Source organism: Anolis sagrei, chromosome 1 (genome assembly GCF_037176765.1).
Source record: "Anolis sagrei isolate rAnoSag1 chromosome 1, rAnoSag1.mat, whole genome shotgun sequence".
Taxonomy (NCBI): domain Eukaryota; kingdom Metazoa; phylum Chordata; class Lepidosauria; order Squamata; family Dactyloidae; genus Anolis; species Anolis sagrei.
This window is the reverse complement of record NC_090021.1, coordinates 257,533,291-257,552,819: the sequence shown is the minus strand read 5'-3', so window position 1 is coordinate 257,552,819 and position 19,529 is coordinate 257,533,291.

The window sequence follows — 19,529 nt, the reverse complement described above, 5'->3', positions numbered from 1 at the left end:
TGACTGTATAGTGTGAAAGGGCCCAAGATGGGATTGCATGAGACAGCAGTCTTCCAGCATCATGAGAGAAGCCATCCGGCAATACACCAGAAGTGGCTTGCCGTTTCTCAAGTCGCTCTTGAAATGGAAAACAAAACAAAACCCTGAGACCATTCTCGTAATGGGAATAATCCTGTCTCTGCTATGTGTCTCAGATCTGGTGGTAAGAAATCACAGAAGCTGGATCAATACTGCTGTGCATCGTTTGATGAGATCCAGCAGGCTCCATTCAGGAACTGTTCTCGAAGCATGGGTAAGAAAGCCCATTGTAGCTTAACAAATAAAATATTTTATTTTATTGATTTATATTATTTTATTTTACTTTTCTCACTATTGACTTGAGAACACATGCTCATCAATTTTAATGGAAAAGAAAAATGGTTACATCAGAGCATTAATCATAAGTAAAAAAAATAGCTGTGCCATCTGTTGCACAATTTTTTAAAGTCTGTCCCAAATACAATATGAAGAAAATTAATTTTAAATTACAATGGCATCAGTGATATATCCTAGGCAGGCCAAGTCAGGAAACTGAAATGTTAACCCACAGCACAAGCCAATTAATTCATGCTTACAAGCAGTAGAGTCTTGGATTGTGTTTTAGATCATGTATATTAGAGCAAAAAATATATAGCTTCAAGTTAAAGTTTGATATTAAAAAGCAGGTGAGTTTTTCATTTAATCATTTCTGTCTTAGCCTGAAATCTGAGGTGCTTCTGACAAGTCTTCATCCTTTGCTACGTCTCTGTTCCTTATAAGTACAGCATATGGATAAATTATTAAAAGTAGAAAAACATGCTGTAAGACAAAAGATAGATCCAAAAAAGTGTGATTTTGCACAGCTAATTCCTTGGGTTTTGGCAGCTGTTGTATCTTCCATGTCCACTGGTTCTGTTTCCTTACTTTTTGAGAAGATTGATCACAGCAATTACTTGGATCTTCACTCGTGCATTTCATGGGGGGGGGGTGCATGTGATTTGCTGAAGTTGGGTTATGGTCATATCATTTGAAGAGCATTTCATGTAAAGTTCTGAACATTTTAATTCTTGTTTTTTCCTTAGAGTTGTAGAATGATAACACCCCCCCCCCAATATGTCACTAATTTACTGTTGAGAATATTACTCCACCAAAAAAAATCGGAGACGAAGAGTAGAATTAAGCAAGAATTCAGTGTTGAAAAAAATTGCTTAATTTATTTTTCCATAATCATTTTGCAATAGAGGTAACAAGAATGGGAAACAAAAAAGTGGTATGAACCAAAGCTATTAGTGTACATCTGCCCACATACATACCTATGCATCTGGAGTATTTGTCTTCTAATATTAATGCCAGTAGCGGTAGAGGAGTTTTCAAGGTAAACTTTGCAAAGGGAGGAGTTTTCAAGGTAAACTACTTGTCAAAGGGGGGTGCTCAATTCTTCTCATCCTAGAATTGTGCCTACAAATGTAGTCTCTTTAGCACACTGTGCCCCATGTTTTTCTCCGGTGGGCTTCCTATTAAAAACCTGTTTGTGAGGAGAGGGAGCATCCTGGGCGGTATGTGCAAGAGAATGAGCATGGGAAGGATTAAGAACTACCTTCCTCTGAGTGTGTGAGAATTGCACATGCCTCGAAAATTGACCAGAGGATTAATTCCTCAAAAATATAGTAAACTACTGAATTAACAACATTGATATCAGTGTTGATCTACCAAGTTCCCATTGAATCAATTGATCCTTTAATTGGAATTTAAGGCTTGATACAGTGTTGGTTGGTGGGACAGAAAACTGGAGAATCTGGGTGAAATCGACTGACTGGAATCCTGAAGATGTAGTCACATTTTGTTACAAAAGAATCCATTTTATATATCATGTTTCATGGTTGTGCAATACTCGCTTCTTGCTAAAGACCAACTATTCTATCACTCAGTATCAAGGATGGTGACTTGTCTTGAGGCTGAGTAATTTAGAAGTTTTGTTCTGTTTACCATAACTCTCTAGAAATAAATGGGGGGGGGGGGAGATACTTTTTGTTCCAAGAGAAGAAATCCACTGAAAGGGTTGGAGTAAAAAATATTGTAACTGGTGCCAGAAAACAGTCCAGAACAGCAGAAACATTATTTTAATTTTTAAAGGGAAGTATAGTAGGAAAGGCTGCAACTTCCTGAAACATTTACAGGCACCATGTTTCAAAAAGGCCAAGGTGTACATTGTTTGGATATCCTAAAGAAAATTGCTAGACTTTACACACCTAGGATATGATCCCATGCAAACCCCCCCCCCCCCCCCCGGATTCATAACACTTGTAATGCAATAATTTAACAATGTACAACAGAGCCCATCACATGACGGAGGGAGACTTCCTCCCTGCATCCATCATGTATCATTAATACATTGTTTATGAAGTGTCTGCAAATGGGCGGAAAGGCATGCAGAGATCATTTTCTGAAAATGGTGAAAAGCTCCTCGCATTGAATCGAATTGATAACATGGAGTAAAGGGCATTCTTTGGGCAGTCTCCTACCAAACATTAATCATTAGAAATATCAGAATTTCAAAATAGCGCCACTTTGTTTTTCCTGTCATTTCTCCTTCATAGTAATCTTGGCTTTCAAAATTGTGCTACTGCTAGCTTGTGAGATGGGAGGAAGAAGAAGAGCCTAAACAAGGGAGGGATGTAGATCAATGCCTCCTGTCTCTTCAGGAGTAGAAGGATTGGAAGGGAAAGGCTAAATCCCCTAAGTGGTGTCTGTCTTCCCAGATTAATGCCTCCTGTCTCCTCAGGAGTAGAAGGATTGGAAAGGAAAGTGCCCCCAAAGTTTTTTTTCCCCCATGAGGGTTTTTTTAAATTGAGTGAGTGGGAACTGCACTTGCTTGTTTGATCAATCTGAAAATGGATGGTTTTGGGAGAAAATTCAAGCAAGAACAATGTGTGATGGGATCTGAGAAACAATGTGATTTGCTTTCGAATACAACAGGACATAATGCCATGGATATATTATGTCCCCACCCCACCCCGGGATAACGTCCTAATAGTGAAATGCCTATATAGTCCATATAACACTTTACTCTTGACACCAAAATAGATAATGCCATTGCACTTATTGACTACTTTTGAAATGTATCTCATTTGTCATCAAAAAGGAAACTTGAAGAAAATAATTACATTATTTGACTGTGGTTTTACCATGTTTGTTAAGGAGGTTATTCTGACTTCACCAAGTAGCATGAGACTTGTTTGACACTTTCAGGCTAGATTTCAGTTCCAGGCAATTGGATGCTTTTCTTCAAGAATTATCATCAGTTCACTGAGCATGCATATCTATTTAATTACTTTTTAATCAGTGTCCTTTCCCTGTAATATGGAAAGGTGGGAGCAGCAGACATAAAATTTCAACTATACCACTGAGATCACCATAACAAAAATCTAGTTCGAAGTTCAGTGGACTGGAGACAATAAAAATGGCTACTTCCATTTGAACCCTCTTTAAAGTCTAGGACATTTTATTTGGTAAGCTATCCTCCCTAGTGTTGTAAATCTAGTCATTCTGTTTTCCAATCAACAACTGCGTTTTAAGTTAAATTACTTCATCATGTCATCTAAATCTGGTCCAAAGTTATGCAGAAAGCATAATAATACTCACAAATATTAGATAGAATCACAGAATCATAGAGCTGGAAGAGACTTTGTGGGCCATCCAGTCCAACTCCCTGCCAAGAAGCAGGAAAATCACATTCAGATAGATTCAGTGGTCAACAAAAGTCAAGGTTAGTCAAGGTAGCTGAAAAATGTTAAAACACATGCAGGTAAATCATTATGCAAAAGTTATAATTAAAACATCAAAAGCAATTAAAAGCAAGCCATGAAAAGGAACAACACATATAAACATCCTAGCACATTAAATGTCCTTTTGCCTTGAACAAAAGCCTGCAGAAACAAAAACCAAAAAAAATACATCACCCGAAAGATAGCTTGGAGGGTACCAGAATAATCCTTCTAAGAAGGAAGTTCTAGAGCCTGGGAGCAGCCACCAAGAAGGTCCTCCCCGAGTGCCCACATGGAATGCATAGAGTAATCCAAATGCTTTATAACAGAGGACATTTTCACATGCAAGCCAGTAGTTCGTGGTGTTGCCACAATATGAAATACTGTCAAATTACTGGGATTATACCAACTCCATTTGCATAACCACTGCAGTGCAAAGCCGCACGTTCAGGTGAGTAGCGTAATTCTGCCTTCTGCTGTAATGCTCCCCTCTCTGGGTTTTTAAAGGCACTTTGAGTTTTTTAAAAAGTTCCAGAAAGGGGAGAGCAGGGGATGGTGTCACAGAAATGCCCAGATTCATTGCATGAGGTAAGTCAAAGACCATGGTGTGATCAGGGGTTTGCCTCTCCAGGAAGGAATGGAGCCACTGTTAAACTTGTAATATATATAAAATAGTAACTTTTAAAGAGAGCACGATCCTATACAAGTGCTGCTATACAAACCATAGAACTTATTTATGTCCCAAGGAGCAGCAGTAATTAAAATAAACCAGCATTAAATGGAACTGAACAAAAGTGATCAGTGAAATATAAATACTATTGAAACAATAATAATAGAACCATGACCACCACTATACAACTCTTAAGCACTATCTTCCTGTGATATCATACAGAGTTAGTTTGATCACAAGTGCAATGGATACTGAATGACTGGGTGGAGGAAAGATGTTGAATACAATACTGTTGATAAATGATTAACAGAATCAGTTGGTGATGGTGAAAAGGATGGTGGTGGTGGTGGTGGTGGTGGTGGTATTGGGAAACACTGCAAATGCTCTAGTATAATATCAGACACAATATAATAGCTTCTTTGAAAAAGGAATACTGCTTTTACACAACACATAATTAATCTGTGAATTCACAGTTTTAACAGTGCAGGAAGGATTACAACTATGACATGAACATTAAGAACACATACTGCTTTAGCCAAGAAGGTACATTATTTAGAAAGAACATAAATCCCCAGATGACGTGGCCCAGTAAAATGAACATAAAATCGCAAGGTTGAGATAGGCAATGTATTCCATAAGTTATTATTCTCTGACTCGGGTGGTATTAGCCACTAGAGGCAACACGGCAGATATGAGACTGAATACTAATTTGGTTCGGTTTGACAAGTCTTTTTCTTTAAGTGTCAGGTTGAGGACTATAGCATGATGTCATCCATCTGTTTAAAACATCTTCAATAAGGATTTCTACTTGACATCTTGTAAAGCTACAAACTAGCCTTCTTTTGGTAATTGAGAGCACAGTTCTAATTCACAGCGATAGTCCTACTGAGCTAATACTGACCAAAAGTCTAGTGTAGGAATTTTGGAAATTATTCAGGACTAACCTAGCCCTATCCTAACCTTGTGTTGGCAAAGTGGCCTTGTCCCTAGGTTGAGAAATATTTAGATAAGATTTGTGGAGAAACTAGCTCTTTCCTCCCATCTATCCTCAGGTTCTTGTGGTCAATCTTGGTTTACAAAGCAATTGTGCCAGTAAATACTTTTACCTGCTGATTTCTGACATTTACAGGTGGAAGTGTGTCATGCCAGTACAAGAGGCCTTTGCCTATTCTACAGTCTGCACAACTGCATTACTAAAAGAAAAGTATTCTGGGTGATTTTATTATTTACTAGCTGCACCCACCACGCATTGCTGTGGCCAACCTACCCTCCCTCTTTCTCTCCTTTCTTTTTCTCCTTTCTTCCCCCCTTTTTCCTTTTCTTTTCTCCTTCCTTCCTTCTCTTCCTCTTCCCTTCCTTCCCCTCTTTTCTTTCCCTTTTGCTTTCCCCCCTTTTCCCCTTCTCTACCTATTCTTGGACTCCCAGCAGTTCTCCTGATCTACCTACCTACCTACCTCTATCTAATCTATCTATCTGGATAATTGCTGGGAGTTGCAGTCCAGGAATAGGAAATGGGAAATACGCAAGGACTGGGACGCTCTCAAAGAAATCCGAGGAGAAGAAAGCTTGCAGCTTGGAAGCAGTGCATTTGGATCATCCTCCTCTCCTAAAGGGCCTGGTCTAGGGGATGCTGGGAGCTGTAGTCCGGAAAAGAGTGTGGATATGCTATTATGTGTTTTGTTTGTGGGGAAATCATTTTTGTGCTTGCACTGTAGTGTCTTTTTGCTTTTTTTGGCTTCTTAAGTCCCTTCTGCTGTGCTTTCCAGTGTTTTTATGAGTGATGGACACTTGTTGGCCTGATGGGTGTATTGTGTCCAAATTTGATGTCCATTTGTCCAGTGGTTTTTGAATTATATTAATCCCACAAATGAACATAATTTTTTTATTTATATAGATGATTATTATTTGGTGGTCTGAAATGTCCACTACCCACAAACCAGTGTTTGGTTTGCTGGATGAACTGTGGTCACTTGCTGGAGTAGGAATTTTGCAGAACATGATTTTTTTTAATGGAATTGTAAAAATATGAAAAAAACCAACATGTACATTTTACCAAGATTTGAAATAATTCAGAACTGACAGCTGGGAGAAAGCATCCAGAATTTCTTAGATCTTTTCACACAGGAAAAATTTAAGGCAAGGCCACTGCCAGCAAAAAAAAAAGTTTTATTTGCCTTTCAGTCTACATGGACAAGACAGACTTTTGTTTTGTGAAGATGTTTAGTTTGTAACATATAGCACCATTAGAAAACTGTTTATGTCTATTTCTGTATGTAAGGTTTTCCAGAGACTTCGGTGGTGTCACAGCATATATTTCACAGCATCCTCATGGACAAGCAAACTGTTTAAATTACTGTCCTAGTCTTTGCAACTACAAAACACTACAAGAACATTGTATATTGCTATCACGCAGCAAGGCTTGCGCTTCCATATTAAATTCTGGTGCATTGTATTTGGTTTGATTCTCTACAGTGTTGCTGCTGAGTTCTTGTTTCCAAAGCTGTTACATTTCAAATGAGAAAACACAGAGTCAAAAAGAAATTCTAAAAAGTTTAAAATAGTTTGTGTTTTCACATCAGCTGGTCTTAATTTTAAGGATGCAAAGTGATTTTTCAAAAAAAGATGAGCCAAAGACACCACAGGTTGAGCATTTATTTTCCGGAAGTCTGAAATCCTCCAAAATCCAAAATGTCCATTTGGGTGACTGAGATAGTGACGTCTTTGCTCTCTGGTAGTTCAATGTATATAAACTTTGTTTCATGTAAACAGTTATTACAAATATTTATTTATTTATTTATTTATTTATTTGATGCATTTATTAACCGCCATTCTCAGCCCTTCAGGGCGACTCATGGCGGTGTACATACATATATAGTGGATAAAATTGCATTCAGGTCCTCTCCATGAAACATAAATAAACTTCATGTTTAAACTTAAGTCCTATCTTCATGCTATCTCATTATGTAGATATATGGAAATACAGGTATCTCAAAATTCAAAATCTAGCATTTTGTACAAGGAATACTCAATCTGTACTGTGAAAATTGATATTTCAAACGAATTGAAAGAAAGGTAATGATGGCTTTCTCTGAACATCCTTTTTTATGCAGTAGAGCCAAAGCAACCCCTTAATATTCTAAGGAAGTAGTGTTAATGAAACAAGTAGACGGCAACTACAGTAACAATGGCAGAAAAGTAAGAGCAAATCTGATCAAACATGAGCTAAAGGCTGTCTGAAGTGATAATGCAAGCAGCTCCAACTTGGGAAGCAATATTAAAAATAAATCCAATTCCTGCCTACCCAGTGAAAGGGCTACTTTTCATTTTATAATGGACTAACGGAGGGGACAGGATTCTTAGGAAGATGAGAACCACCATATGTGTCTAAGGCTTTTTTTTTTTGTTTCAACAGATCTTTGAAGTAACTATTGAAAAGAGCTTTCAATAAAGTGTTATGTTGTCTGTATTTGTTGTTGTTGTCAAATATAGGGTTTTTTTCTGTGCCAGGAGCAACTTGAGCAACTGCAATTCACTTCTGGTGTGAGGGAATTAGCCATCTGCAGGGACACCCGGATGTTTTAACACCCTGTGGGAGGCTTCTCTCATACCCCCACATGGGAAGCTAGAGCTGACAGACGGGAGCTTACCCCGTCTTTTGGATTCAAACTGCTGACCATCAGGCCAGCAGTTCAGCCAATACAAGGGTTTAACCCATTGTGCCACTGCAGCTTCCTAAATATAGGTTATTAAATTGTTTTTAGTTCATTTTGAAGTTTGATTGTATTGTATTTTAACTTTTTATGTTTGAATAATGTGGAATTTTATCTATGCTTCATTTAACTTTGTAAACTGCCTTTATCTTATGCTAACAGAAAGGGTGAAGATAAATAAAGGCTTCAAACTAGACTGAATGAAAAACAAATAAACAGATTTCCAGTAGATTGGAATATGATCTGAATCTGAGTCCTGACTACAGTAAACTCATTCAAGGTGGTGCCACAGCCACCTACAAACCCACTGCCAAAACACTAGACTTGGAGGACCATCATTCTCGAAATTCGAGGGATCACCTAAGGTCAAACTCATTTACCACTGGAACTTAAAGTCTTGACATACCAAGTTACCCTTGATTCTGTGGGTCTTTAGTTGGAATTTAAATTTCTCTCAGTAATTAGTTTAAATAACCTGTGTAAATATATAACATAACTTATCTTTGATGATAAATATTAAAACCAAAATAAGCATATATTTCCTGAACTCTATTATTATCAAGTTTACTGAACACCCCCTCCCCCTCCCCCTCCCCCTCCCCCCCCTTTTTTTTTTTTTTTTTTTTTGGCTCTCAGCTGCTGGGGGTGTTTTGTGAAACACTAGCCCAAGCAGGATGAAAATGACTTTACTGTGGCAATGTGGTTTCTTGCTCCTATACTGAAAAAGTACAAAACCATGCTTCTCAGCTCTATTGGAGCAACATCATATAAATCTTATTTTAACTACTGACTTGCCACAGATAATGCATTTCAAAGTGTAACACGTGAACTATTATGCTCGCTCATGTAGAGGAAATCTCTTGAGTAGCCAGAGATTTTAAAATCCTTCTAGTGTATGTCCAGGTTCCAGAGCCCTGATCCCTATCTTTAACCTTATTCTGCTTGTTTGTACTAAGGTACAAATGCCTCAAACTTAATTCTTCTTTTGTCTTGAGACTTTGCTGTTCATGACCTGCAGTACTGCTCCAACTGTAAAAAGCATTAACTTGGCCTTAAAGAGTTTTTTTTAAAAGAGCTGTTTTACATCCTCCTCACCACCCCAATCTATCACAATATGGAAATGTCACCTGCTTTCACCAGACAGTCCTGACACTACGAAATATTCTTTAAATGCTTCTTGTTGGTTCTGACTTCTAAGATACCAAGCAAAAGAATGAAGAATGGTTGTTTAATTACACTTATATGCAGAAAAATGAATATTTAACACAAATGTTTTGGAAATAGTGAGCACTATCTTCATGTTCTGATCACTAATGCTTGACTCAGGCAAAAATAAAATAATGGGAATATATAGTCTAAGAACGGCATGTTTCAAATTATTTTGACCAAACAACAGCATAAATCTAACTGTTAATCCAATTACACTGGACTCATTGAATAGAAAGTGTTGATTTAACAATTCCAATTGAATCAATGGTTGCATTTTAACAACTGGATTTAACTCAATTACTAGAATCCTTGTGGTGACATATGCAAGTGTAAGATGTGATATGCATGCAGGGTGACCTTTCTGGTCAATGAAAGCTAGATGTATCTATCTGGTAGTGGTGGGATCGGAATTCTGCATGCAGAGTCCATTGCAAAGGCACAATAATGTGCCTAGAACAGTATGTCAATGCACACACTGCCACTGCACATTATGCAATGAGGTGATGGCTATGCACACTCACTGCTTCTTCTATGTTGCACTTTAGTAGTATTCAGTATAGAAATTGTATAATGTTTGTGTAGCACAACTCTGTTGGTAAATATTTGTGCTGTGCTGAGATGCTGTAGGATTGAGGCTATTTCTCCCAATTGGAAAACAAATCCAGAAAAATAGTATTGTAGTCTTGATTTCCTAATTTGATTAGGCCTTTTCAACCCATCTGGATTCAACGAAATTAAGGGGTGAATTTAAAAGATGCTGCTGTTAACATATTTTATTTGATTTGTTTCTTTCAAAACCAACTCTTTTAGGAATATGAAAACATCACTTTAATATAAATAAAAGTAAGCATACTATTTGCAAACAGCACTAAGTAAACAAGTTATTTTTTTTCCTTCTAGATATTCTATTGTGATGAAGGTGGGACTGTCAAAAAACCTTCCTATCAGTTCCACCCTATGCATGAGCCTGCTTAAAACTCATGTATAGTGGCAGATCTTTCAGATAATCTGGACCCAAGCCATAGAATACTCCTCTATCCAAGGAAACATGGCAATCATTCAAAAATATTTTAATAAGAATGTGTTATTGTTTGCACTTTAATCCAGTGAAACAAAGGATGTTGCATCAAGACAATTTTTCAGAGGATTTGGACCATGGAGATTCTGCTCAATCTGAAGTTTTAAAGCTAAGTAGACAGTCATGAGCAGAGCAGTGGATAACCTATCAGCTTCAGTGAAAAGCTGAACTTATCTTGATCTTTCCAAGCTGAAGGGTACACTATACTGACTGATCTCCAGTATAGGCAGTAGGAGTAAAACATGCCCACAAGATAATCACATCCTTAACAGAAATTGAAAACGTATGTGAAAGTCCTGGTGGTCCTGAAAAGAAAAGAAAAAAACACACCCTCAAACAATTTCTTGATTCAGTGTCATCATTCATTTCTTTCGTTTGAAAAATTATGGGCTTCAAAAGGACACACAAAGATTAATGCTTTTTTCATAAAAGGATATTTTATGAAATAGTGAAACCTAGCATATTTCTACCTGATAAATGCAGAGACCTGCAAACTCTGAACCCAGATTGGCCTTTATTTCTTTTGACCCTGTTTAAGTGATTTATTTATCTTTAAGGACTAAAGTTTGCTGGAGGTAGAATACGTTACACAAAGCTTTAATTCTAATAATATTTAAACTGAGCAGTTTGTGTCAAAAATGCTAATATAGAGAGTTATTGTCCTTGGATTGGTGTCATTTTTTGAACAGGGTTTGATTTGGGAAATCGGTTTTGTAAAAAAAAAAAAAAGAATGATAAGCATGATAGGCACGACAGGTCTCAGTCTTCTTACAGATTCACTCCTTAAGAACATACAAAAGAATATACTCCTTAAAAAAAAGAAAAGGAAGAAATTTCTAAAAACAGTTGTATGACTGTCACCTTGATCACACAGCAGGTGTGAGCCAACACCTCAAACATGTGTATTACGGAGAGATTCTCTATTCTCTACTTATGAAAGATAAATTACTATATTCTAATTTTGGCTTTTCTCTAATGATCATTTTTCAAGTCCTAAATTTCTGGATCTCCCAGAAATTCATTCCATGTCAGTTTGAGGATTTTCATACACATTTTTAAATAGCTCCTCATATTCTTTGTTTTGGCATGCACTATCCTCTAACATAATACATACTTTCAGTAACATATGCATCATTGCTTGCAATTGCCCCAAGTTCTTCCATATGTTACTGGATAGGAGAACTACATCTAAAAATTTGGAAAAGTGTGGATTCTAAGAAATTATATTTGCATATTGATTTTCAAAACACCTATGAAAATGAATCCATTAAATTGCCCCTTCTCTCAGATGTGTATCCAGTTCCACACAGATATTTTCTAATCTAAAGATGAAGACAAACTTAATTTAAAATTTCGGCTAAAATGGGATTGGATTTTAATTTTAATTTAAAGTATTTTCTTCTTCCATTTTTTGCTGATTGCTTGAGAGTTTTGGTTACCTGAGAGTCTACTGTAGTTTGGTTGATATGTAAAAGTAGTGTTATTTACATTGCTTGATTAATTTATGTATTTTTCCTGTGATTAGCCCATGCAGATAGCTGTAACTATTCTCTGGCTCAGTCTTATATCTACAACATGGAGGTAATAATATGATCTGCCATTTCAATTGCTTATAAAAAGTTCTAATGGACGTCTTTGTTCTTTTTTAAGTAAACTTTTTCATGGCTCTTTTATTTCTCTTCAGAATGGGCTGCCAGAATAAATTATGTTGAAAGTAGTTTTGGGGATGTAGTCCACATCCTACTGAAGAAAAGGGCAACCAAAAGACTGCATCCAACTATTCAGTTCCGTTAGCTGACTTCTTATTCCACTTTACATTCTTGATGTAACAATACTGTACCTTTAAGTTTCTTTATGGATCTACATCAATTTCCATTTCTTTTATTTTTTGCTATGCCATTTTTACAAAAATTGCAGTATCAGTTCCTTTTCAACATATAAATGGTTTGCTACCTCACTGGCTTTCGTCCTTTTTTGCTCTCTTCCTCAATTTTGACTTAATTCCATCGGAAACCTCCCTTCCTTCTAACTTGACCATAGCATATTCTTTTCATTGTTTTAATTTGTTACTTACTGGAACTTTGGTAAGATCATCTATTTGGATGTGGATATATATTTTGCCTTGTCTCTCAGTGTGCAATTCTTCTTTTCTTAAAGGTCCTTTATTTGTGAGTGGCCAGGCACATTTCTGGCACCTTATCACTAATAAATAAGACTAGTTTATGTGGACAGCTTGAGCCAAATCCAAGTAAGGCACTCCACCTAACAGAAATGTTTTCAGAGTAGAAGGTAGTTAAATAAGGCTAAGTAAACATTTTCCGTGTTCTTTGTTTTTTAATGCTTTGGCACAAGCAAAGAACCCTCATTTTTGGCATGCCAAAGTGTAGGAATTAAACCTTCTTAATACAGCAAGCTGTTTTTCAAGCAAAACATTTAGTGTGGAAATATTTTTCTTACTTTTAGTTCAGGTTAGCAGCAAAAGCTTCTGCTATCAAATCTTCCACTGTACAGGAACCTCTAACACGTGCATTCAACAATTCAAATTTTAAGCCCAAAGAAAGAGAAAAGGTATTATATGCATAATAAAATACTGCAAAATAATAATTTGACACAGCAAATTAAATAGAACATAGAATGCAAGAGGAAAAAAATGTGACAAGACTGCATCTTGGATAAATATAGAAGCACAGAAATCTTATTGCCCCCCCCCCTTGATTTTCATGTTAGATTGTTATGTTTGTCACAAAACTGGTTTTTTGATCATTTCTGGCAGTCCGTGACGTGAGGATTATTGCTTGCACCTGCAATGACTTGTTTTGGTTTGGTCAAGGCTATAGACAGGCCTATAAGAATTCGTTCTCATATGTATGGGAAACTTTCAATTTGCTGGAGAGTTTTGAGATATTATCCCTCTAACTTATCAGCTGGAGGCATGGTAATTGCTAAGGGCTATGAGTATAAAATTGTCTTTGCCTCTTGCCTACTTTCTCAGATCTTTACTATAAGCGTTTGCTCTTTATCCTGAGAGTTGTAACTTTTCCACAGGAGGTGTAATTTTCTGCCAAAGAATTCTGGTGCTCCACAAAGTACAATTCCCATAATTCTGCAGCATTGAGCCAAGGCAGTTAAAGTAATGTAAAACTGTTTTCATTCTACAGTGTAGCTGGATCCTGTGTCTGCTTTCCTGACCCAGGCTGAATGGGCATTATCAGAATAATAGTAGTTCCTACCTTGGATGGCTGGAATTAAGCCAAAGTTCTGTGGGCATGGGATTCCTAAGCTCTTGACCAACCTACGCAGGTTCCTTAAAAATAAACAAACAAAAATGCCTGCCACATTTAATACTACTTTACTTATATCGTGCAAGTTCTGTCTTTCAACATCAATATTATTAAGTTAGGTCCCAAATATCACAAGTTATTTGACAAATGCTGTCCTTATGCTGCATATGTGTTAGAATGTATACGAATAATAAGAAAGGGTTATGTGTAGCAGACTCCATCCTAATGTCATACACATTACTGGGCTATATCTTTAGCAAATACATAATTTCTATGTATTTGCTTGGATCCAGAGAAGCCCTTTGTGAATTATTATCATCAATAAAAGTCATTTTGCAGACCAAGTAGTAAGGTTATGCTTCAGCGCAGCATTAGATGGATCATCTTCTGCAATGGTCAAACATCTCTGGGCCATTTGTAAATACTTAAGGGAGTAGGAGGAACTCCTCAAAAAACAGAGTGGCTGAAGACCTGACAAAAGCTGCCACACATAGAAAGAACAGATTTTTTTTTTCTATTCTCACACCTCCCATTTGTTCAACAATGTCCCAGACTTCCAGAATGGGGGGGGGGGGGAGGCTGGAGTGAAGTGGAAGGTGAAACAAGCAAAATGGCCTCCCTATACCTTCCACAGGAAGCTTCAAAAGTCTGTACCCAAACCATTATCTCAGTAATCCCAGCAAAATGGTTCTTCCCATTGATGCAAGTCAAGAACTACCGCAGTCACTTGCTGAGACCACTAATAAATTCGCAACAGTGGCAAGATTTGATTGGACAACTTCTCAGCAGGTCACAACTTCAGTGCAATCCTATATACAACTACTCAAATGTTAACTCCTTTAATTTCAATGGAACTTACTTTTAGGTAACAGTCTATGGTATTGCAGTCTACAATACAACACCATATCAAACAAAAAAGATTGCAGGGGGTTGGACTGAATGGGCCACGAGGATTCTTCCAACTCTATGATTTTAAGATGCATTCTTATTGGAAACATACAAAAACAAAGGGATTCTTGATGTGTGATTTCACGTTATTTCTGCCTTATGGCAACGCTAAGGCAAACTTATCATGGGGATTTATCAGCAAAATTTGTTCAGAGGGGATTTGGCCTTTCCTTCCTCTGAGGCTGTGAGAATATTACTTGCTTGAGGTCACCAAGGGGTTTCCATAGCTGAGCAGGGGTTCAAACCCTGATCTCCCAGTGTCCTAGTCCAATCAGTATACTCGTACCATGCAAGCGCTCCTGGATTCTTATTTATTTATTTATTTACTTTGCATATTGGGGGGGACGAGGGACTCAGGGCGGCTTCACAACAGGCATTCATTCAAATGCAGACCACAGTCATAAATAGAATACATTTAAAACAATTCATTAAAACATTACATTAATAACACATTTGTTTATACTCTATTTTTAAAACACATATCGACATTTCAGAAGGAAAATACTGATTTAACTGAATATACATAAAGGTTCTATGTCTATTTTATTGCAAGACATGTGAAATTCCAGGTGCATTCATCAATTTATTCTTCTTTAGCACTATCACATTCTGTCATATACAGAAAGGATACGTGCAATTTCCTGCACGGAAGTGGTAACGTATAAGATGTGGCTTTGTTGAATGTCTTATTTCATATAGTTTAAAAGATTGTTGAAAATATCAACTTTTAAGTTATATGAAGTAAAGTTGTATAGAGTTGTATGTTTTTGTAAGCTGTTCCATTATCCATCCTTATAATCTTCACAGGCTTCAAAAGTAATTGCTTTGCTAAACAAAAAGGAAGTCTGATTTCAATTTGCTATCTACATCTACATTCTCATATTCTTTTAATAGATTATTTAAAGCTATCACTAGAATCTTTCAGTCAAACATAAGTGAAAGTTTTATCTTACTCGGGATATCACAAAAATAATTTATTACTAAGGAAACAAAACCTTTTGTCTCTCAATATATTTCTTCGAGACAGCTGTGGTATTTCAGTGCAAACACAAAAGCTACAATGATCTGGGCTGCAATCAACTATTTTTAATAGGAAATTTTTACAGACTTTTAATAAGATCTCCCAACATAATTTATGAGGAGAGGTTTTGAAGTGAAGAGGCATTGTTTGGCAAGTGTTCTTCCTCTAATCTCAGGAAATTTAAATAAAAGAGGGCTCATTTCCTCTGACTTGGGATTTCTTCCACACAGAAAAAGTTAAGAAAAACACCTGCTGCATCAACCCACAAAAATAAGTTTATCCATAGTCCAAACAAAATGCATTCAGAAAAAAATTGGAAGACACAAAGCTCTGGGGATTCTTGCTCATACTGGGATAATCATTATTACTCAAATTTAATGGCAGAAGCTGACCTACTTATTTTATGCAGTCCTAGTAAGAGGTGGTTACATGTGCCTGCTTACTTAACATGTTAATAGATATGACACGTTAGGATTTGACACATTTTCATGCATAAATATATGTAAATGTAAAGGCATTCTACAATCTTTTGCAATCAGAATGATTCCAAATTGCGAAACTGTGCTCATGGGAGACATGGCCCAACAATGACCATTCGGTCTGTCTCTTTGCAGGTAAAATGTTGATGGAGATCTGATCATTAGGACCTCTGTTTATAACTGAAAGGTATAAATGGGGCCCAACTATGTTTTAATGGAAGCCCCTTGCTGCCAAAGTTTTTTTTATTATAAATTCAGGAGATTCACAAGTTGGTTGCAACGTGACATCAGACATTCCAGACAAGATTCTGCTCCTGGAGAAGAAGGGCTGTAGCAGTTATAGGGCAGGCAGCTTGCTACCAAAAGACCTACATTCACTCCCTGGTAAGCACTGACAGGAAAGATAAGTAACTGAAAATATGGAGGCTGATGCCAGTCAACACAGATGGAACTGAAGCAATCTATCATGAGATCCAGCATAAAGCAATTTCATAGGCAGGACTTACCTCTTACTGGGATGGGCAAGGATTTCTGTATGCTTCAGAGGACTCATTGGACTGCTGCAACTGGAAATAGATTTCTCTTCACACATTTTTTCTTGCAAGCGTTCTAAGGGACACTGGCCACAAAGGTAAACCTTTATCTCCATCCAATGTTTGAGCCTACATGTGCAACCAAATAGAGAATTATTATCATCAATAAAAGTCATTTTGCAGACCAAGTAGTAAGGTTATGCTTCAGCGCAGCATTAGATGGATCATCTTCTGCAATGGTCAAACATCTCTGGGCCATTTGTAAATACTTAAGGGACTCCTACATATATTGAAGCTTGCATATTCAAAAGGGGTTGTTTGCTCCAAAAACAACTATATTGCAGACATGTTGAATTCTGCCCAATCTTCTGCAATTTTAAGTGAAATAGCAATACTGTACTACGATTCTACGAGGCTGCAATATATACAGTGCCATACAAAAGTATTCACTGCCCTCTGACTTTTCCAAATTTGCTTTGCTGCTTTATTTTATTGCATCCTAGTGAGAATATATTGTCTTTGTTGCTTTAATTTTTTAAGTTAATTATTCCAAAGACAAGGCATACATATATAAAATAATTATGTATATAGATAGCACAGTGAATAACGATCTTGAATATTTTCTTGAAGAATCCTTATTTATAATCAGCTGATTCACTGAGAACTTCCTGAAATATAACCAATAGTTCTGTTTTCACAAGCTCTTTAATTTGGCATTAGCTGCCTTGGATCTTGCTCTCAAGAAAGTTGGGATATATCTGTTATCCTGCCTGTAAGTCTAGCCAGCCAAACATCAAGAAAAGTGAAAGCAGCCTTGAACTGGGAGAAACTGGACAATGAACGAGTTAGCCCAATTTTTAAAAAAATGATTCAGTTAGGGATATTTAAATGCAGTTTTCCAGTTTCATTTTATTATTTCCTAAAAGCTGGAGAAGGGTCATTTTCAGCAACCATATTCCACTGCAAAATCCTCCTGAACCATCATCCATTCTTATAAGCATTAGTGGCCTCTGATGACTTGTCAGATTTTGCATTCCACAGTAAGGCTGCCTGGCAAATTGGAGAAGGGGTTTAACATTGTCGTAACCAGGGCTATTGTGAGATCATTCATTACATATGTTGCCTTTATCCATAGCACTCTTTTTCAATCCCTAGCCTTACTTCAGACAAAAGGCTCATCGTGCTGTGTATCCAAAGGCATTCTGCAGCCATGTCACCTTTTTCTCCTGAACAGTTTTGTTTTTGGAGAAACAAAAAAGTGGGAAATCAAGAGTTACAAGTGAGAGATGATGTTGTCTGGGGGAGGGGGGAAGCGTCATATAACTGTGGTGTTATGTCCGATAGCATTATAAAGGACATCCTTCTATTTCTCATTCCTCTTCACACATTGTCTTTTCTTGCTGCTTTTATCATGCCAGGCTCATGAAGCAGGATTTTTGGAGAGAAGTGTCAATGCTTGGTAGCATACTGCCAACAGGAATGGCCCTTACTCGTTACTGAAGCGATTCAACCTGGATAAATTTGACAGCTCCTATCCTACATAGTTTGGGGTATTTTCTCCAGTTACATCCCAGTTCCTGAGTCCAAAAGATGATCTTTCCCTCTCCTCCTTTCTGAACTGTTTCAGACTTTTCCTTAACAAAGTATGACAGACACTGGCAGACAATTCCCCTGCGTTGTGGGAAGGGTTCCGTCATAAATTATACCCACTGTTCATGGGGGGTATAATTTACCTATTAATTTCATAGGTAAGGAGTACTCAAGAGATAGTTTTGTTAGTTCCTTCCTCATAAATATTGCCTAATGCACAGCCCTTGTTCTTGTTAACTGTCTTTAAGTTAACATTGACTTATAGCAACTCCATGAACAAAATACCTCCAAGTCATCCTATTATAAACAGCCCTGTTTAGGTCTTGCAGACTCAAGATCATGGCTTCCTTGATTGAGTCTATCCATCAGTGTATCTTCTTTTCCTACTACCTTCTACCTTACTAAGCATTACTGTCTGTGACGGCGCGTCTGGCCCCACTTGTATGTGAATGTACAGTTGAATTGTTTGGTTATCTATAGCTGTCAATCAATGTTGTTTTGCACCGGTTAAATTGCCCCCCCCCCCCAGCCCAATTGTTTGGCTCCGTCCCTTCCTGGGGAAGAGGGCCGTGCTTTCTTTTTCATTCCACCATCAACAGCTCAACAGATGGACGCGAGAAAGGCTTGGCTCTAAGCCCTAGTCAAGTAATCTCTTATCACCAATTCTTAAGTTTGTACTCTTAAGATTCATGCTTCATGCCCAGTTCACCCTGGATGACGTTGAGGAATCTTAAGCGCCTTCAAACCAGTCCTTTGGCATCAAGAGGAAGACTTTGTGCCTTCAATATAGGTCATTGGACTGGGATTGTGAATGTTCCGACTTTCACAGCCATTGAGAAAGAGGGAACTTGGAAAGCTTCTCAGCTGGAAAACTCCTTAGACCCAAGACTACAAAGACTGTAATGTATATTTTCTTTACCCCCTTTGAAACATCAAGTTTAATGCCTGAAGGATAACTCATTGTGAACAATAAAGCCTATTTCGAGTTATCTATAGTGTCTTGATCCTTGAGAGTTCCAGTTCTCTAAAGGAGGCCAAGAAGCAATCCCCTGGGAATGCCTTTTCAAGATATGTCAAAATTACAACAGTCTCAATTTAGCCATCTTGGCTTCTAGGGAGAGAGTTCGGGCTTAATTTGTTCTAGGACCCATTAATTTGTCTTTAGACATCCACAGTATCTGCAGAACGGTTCTCCAGCGCCACATTTCAAATTAGTTGATTTTCTTCC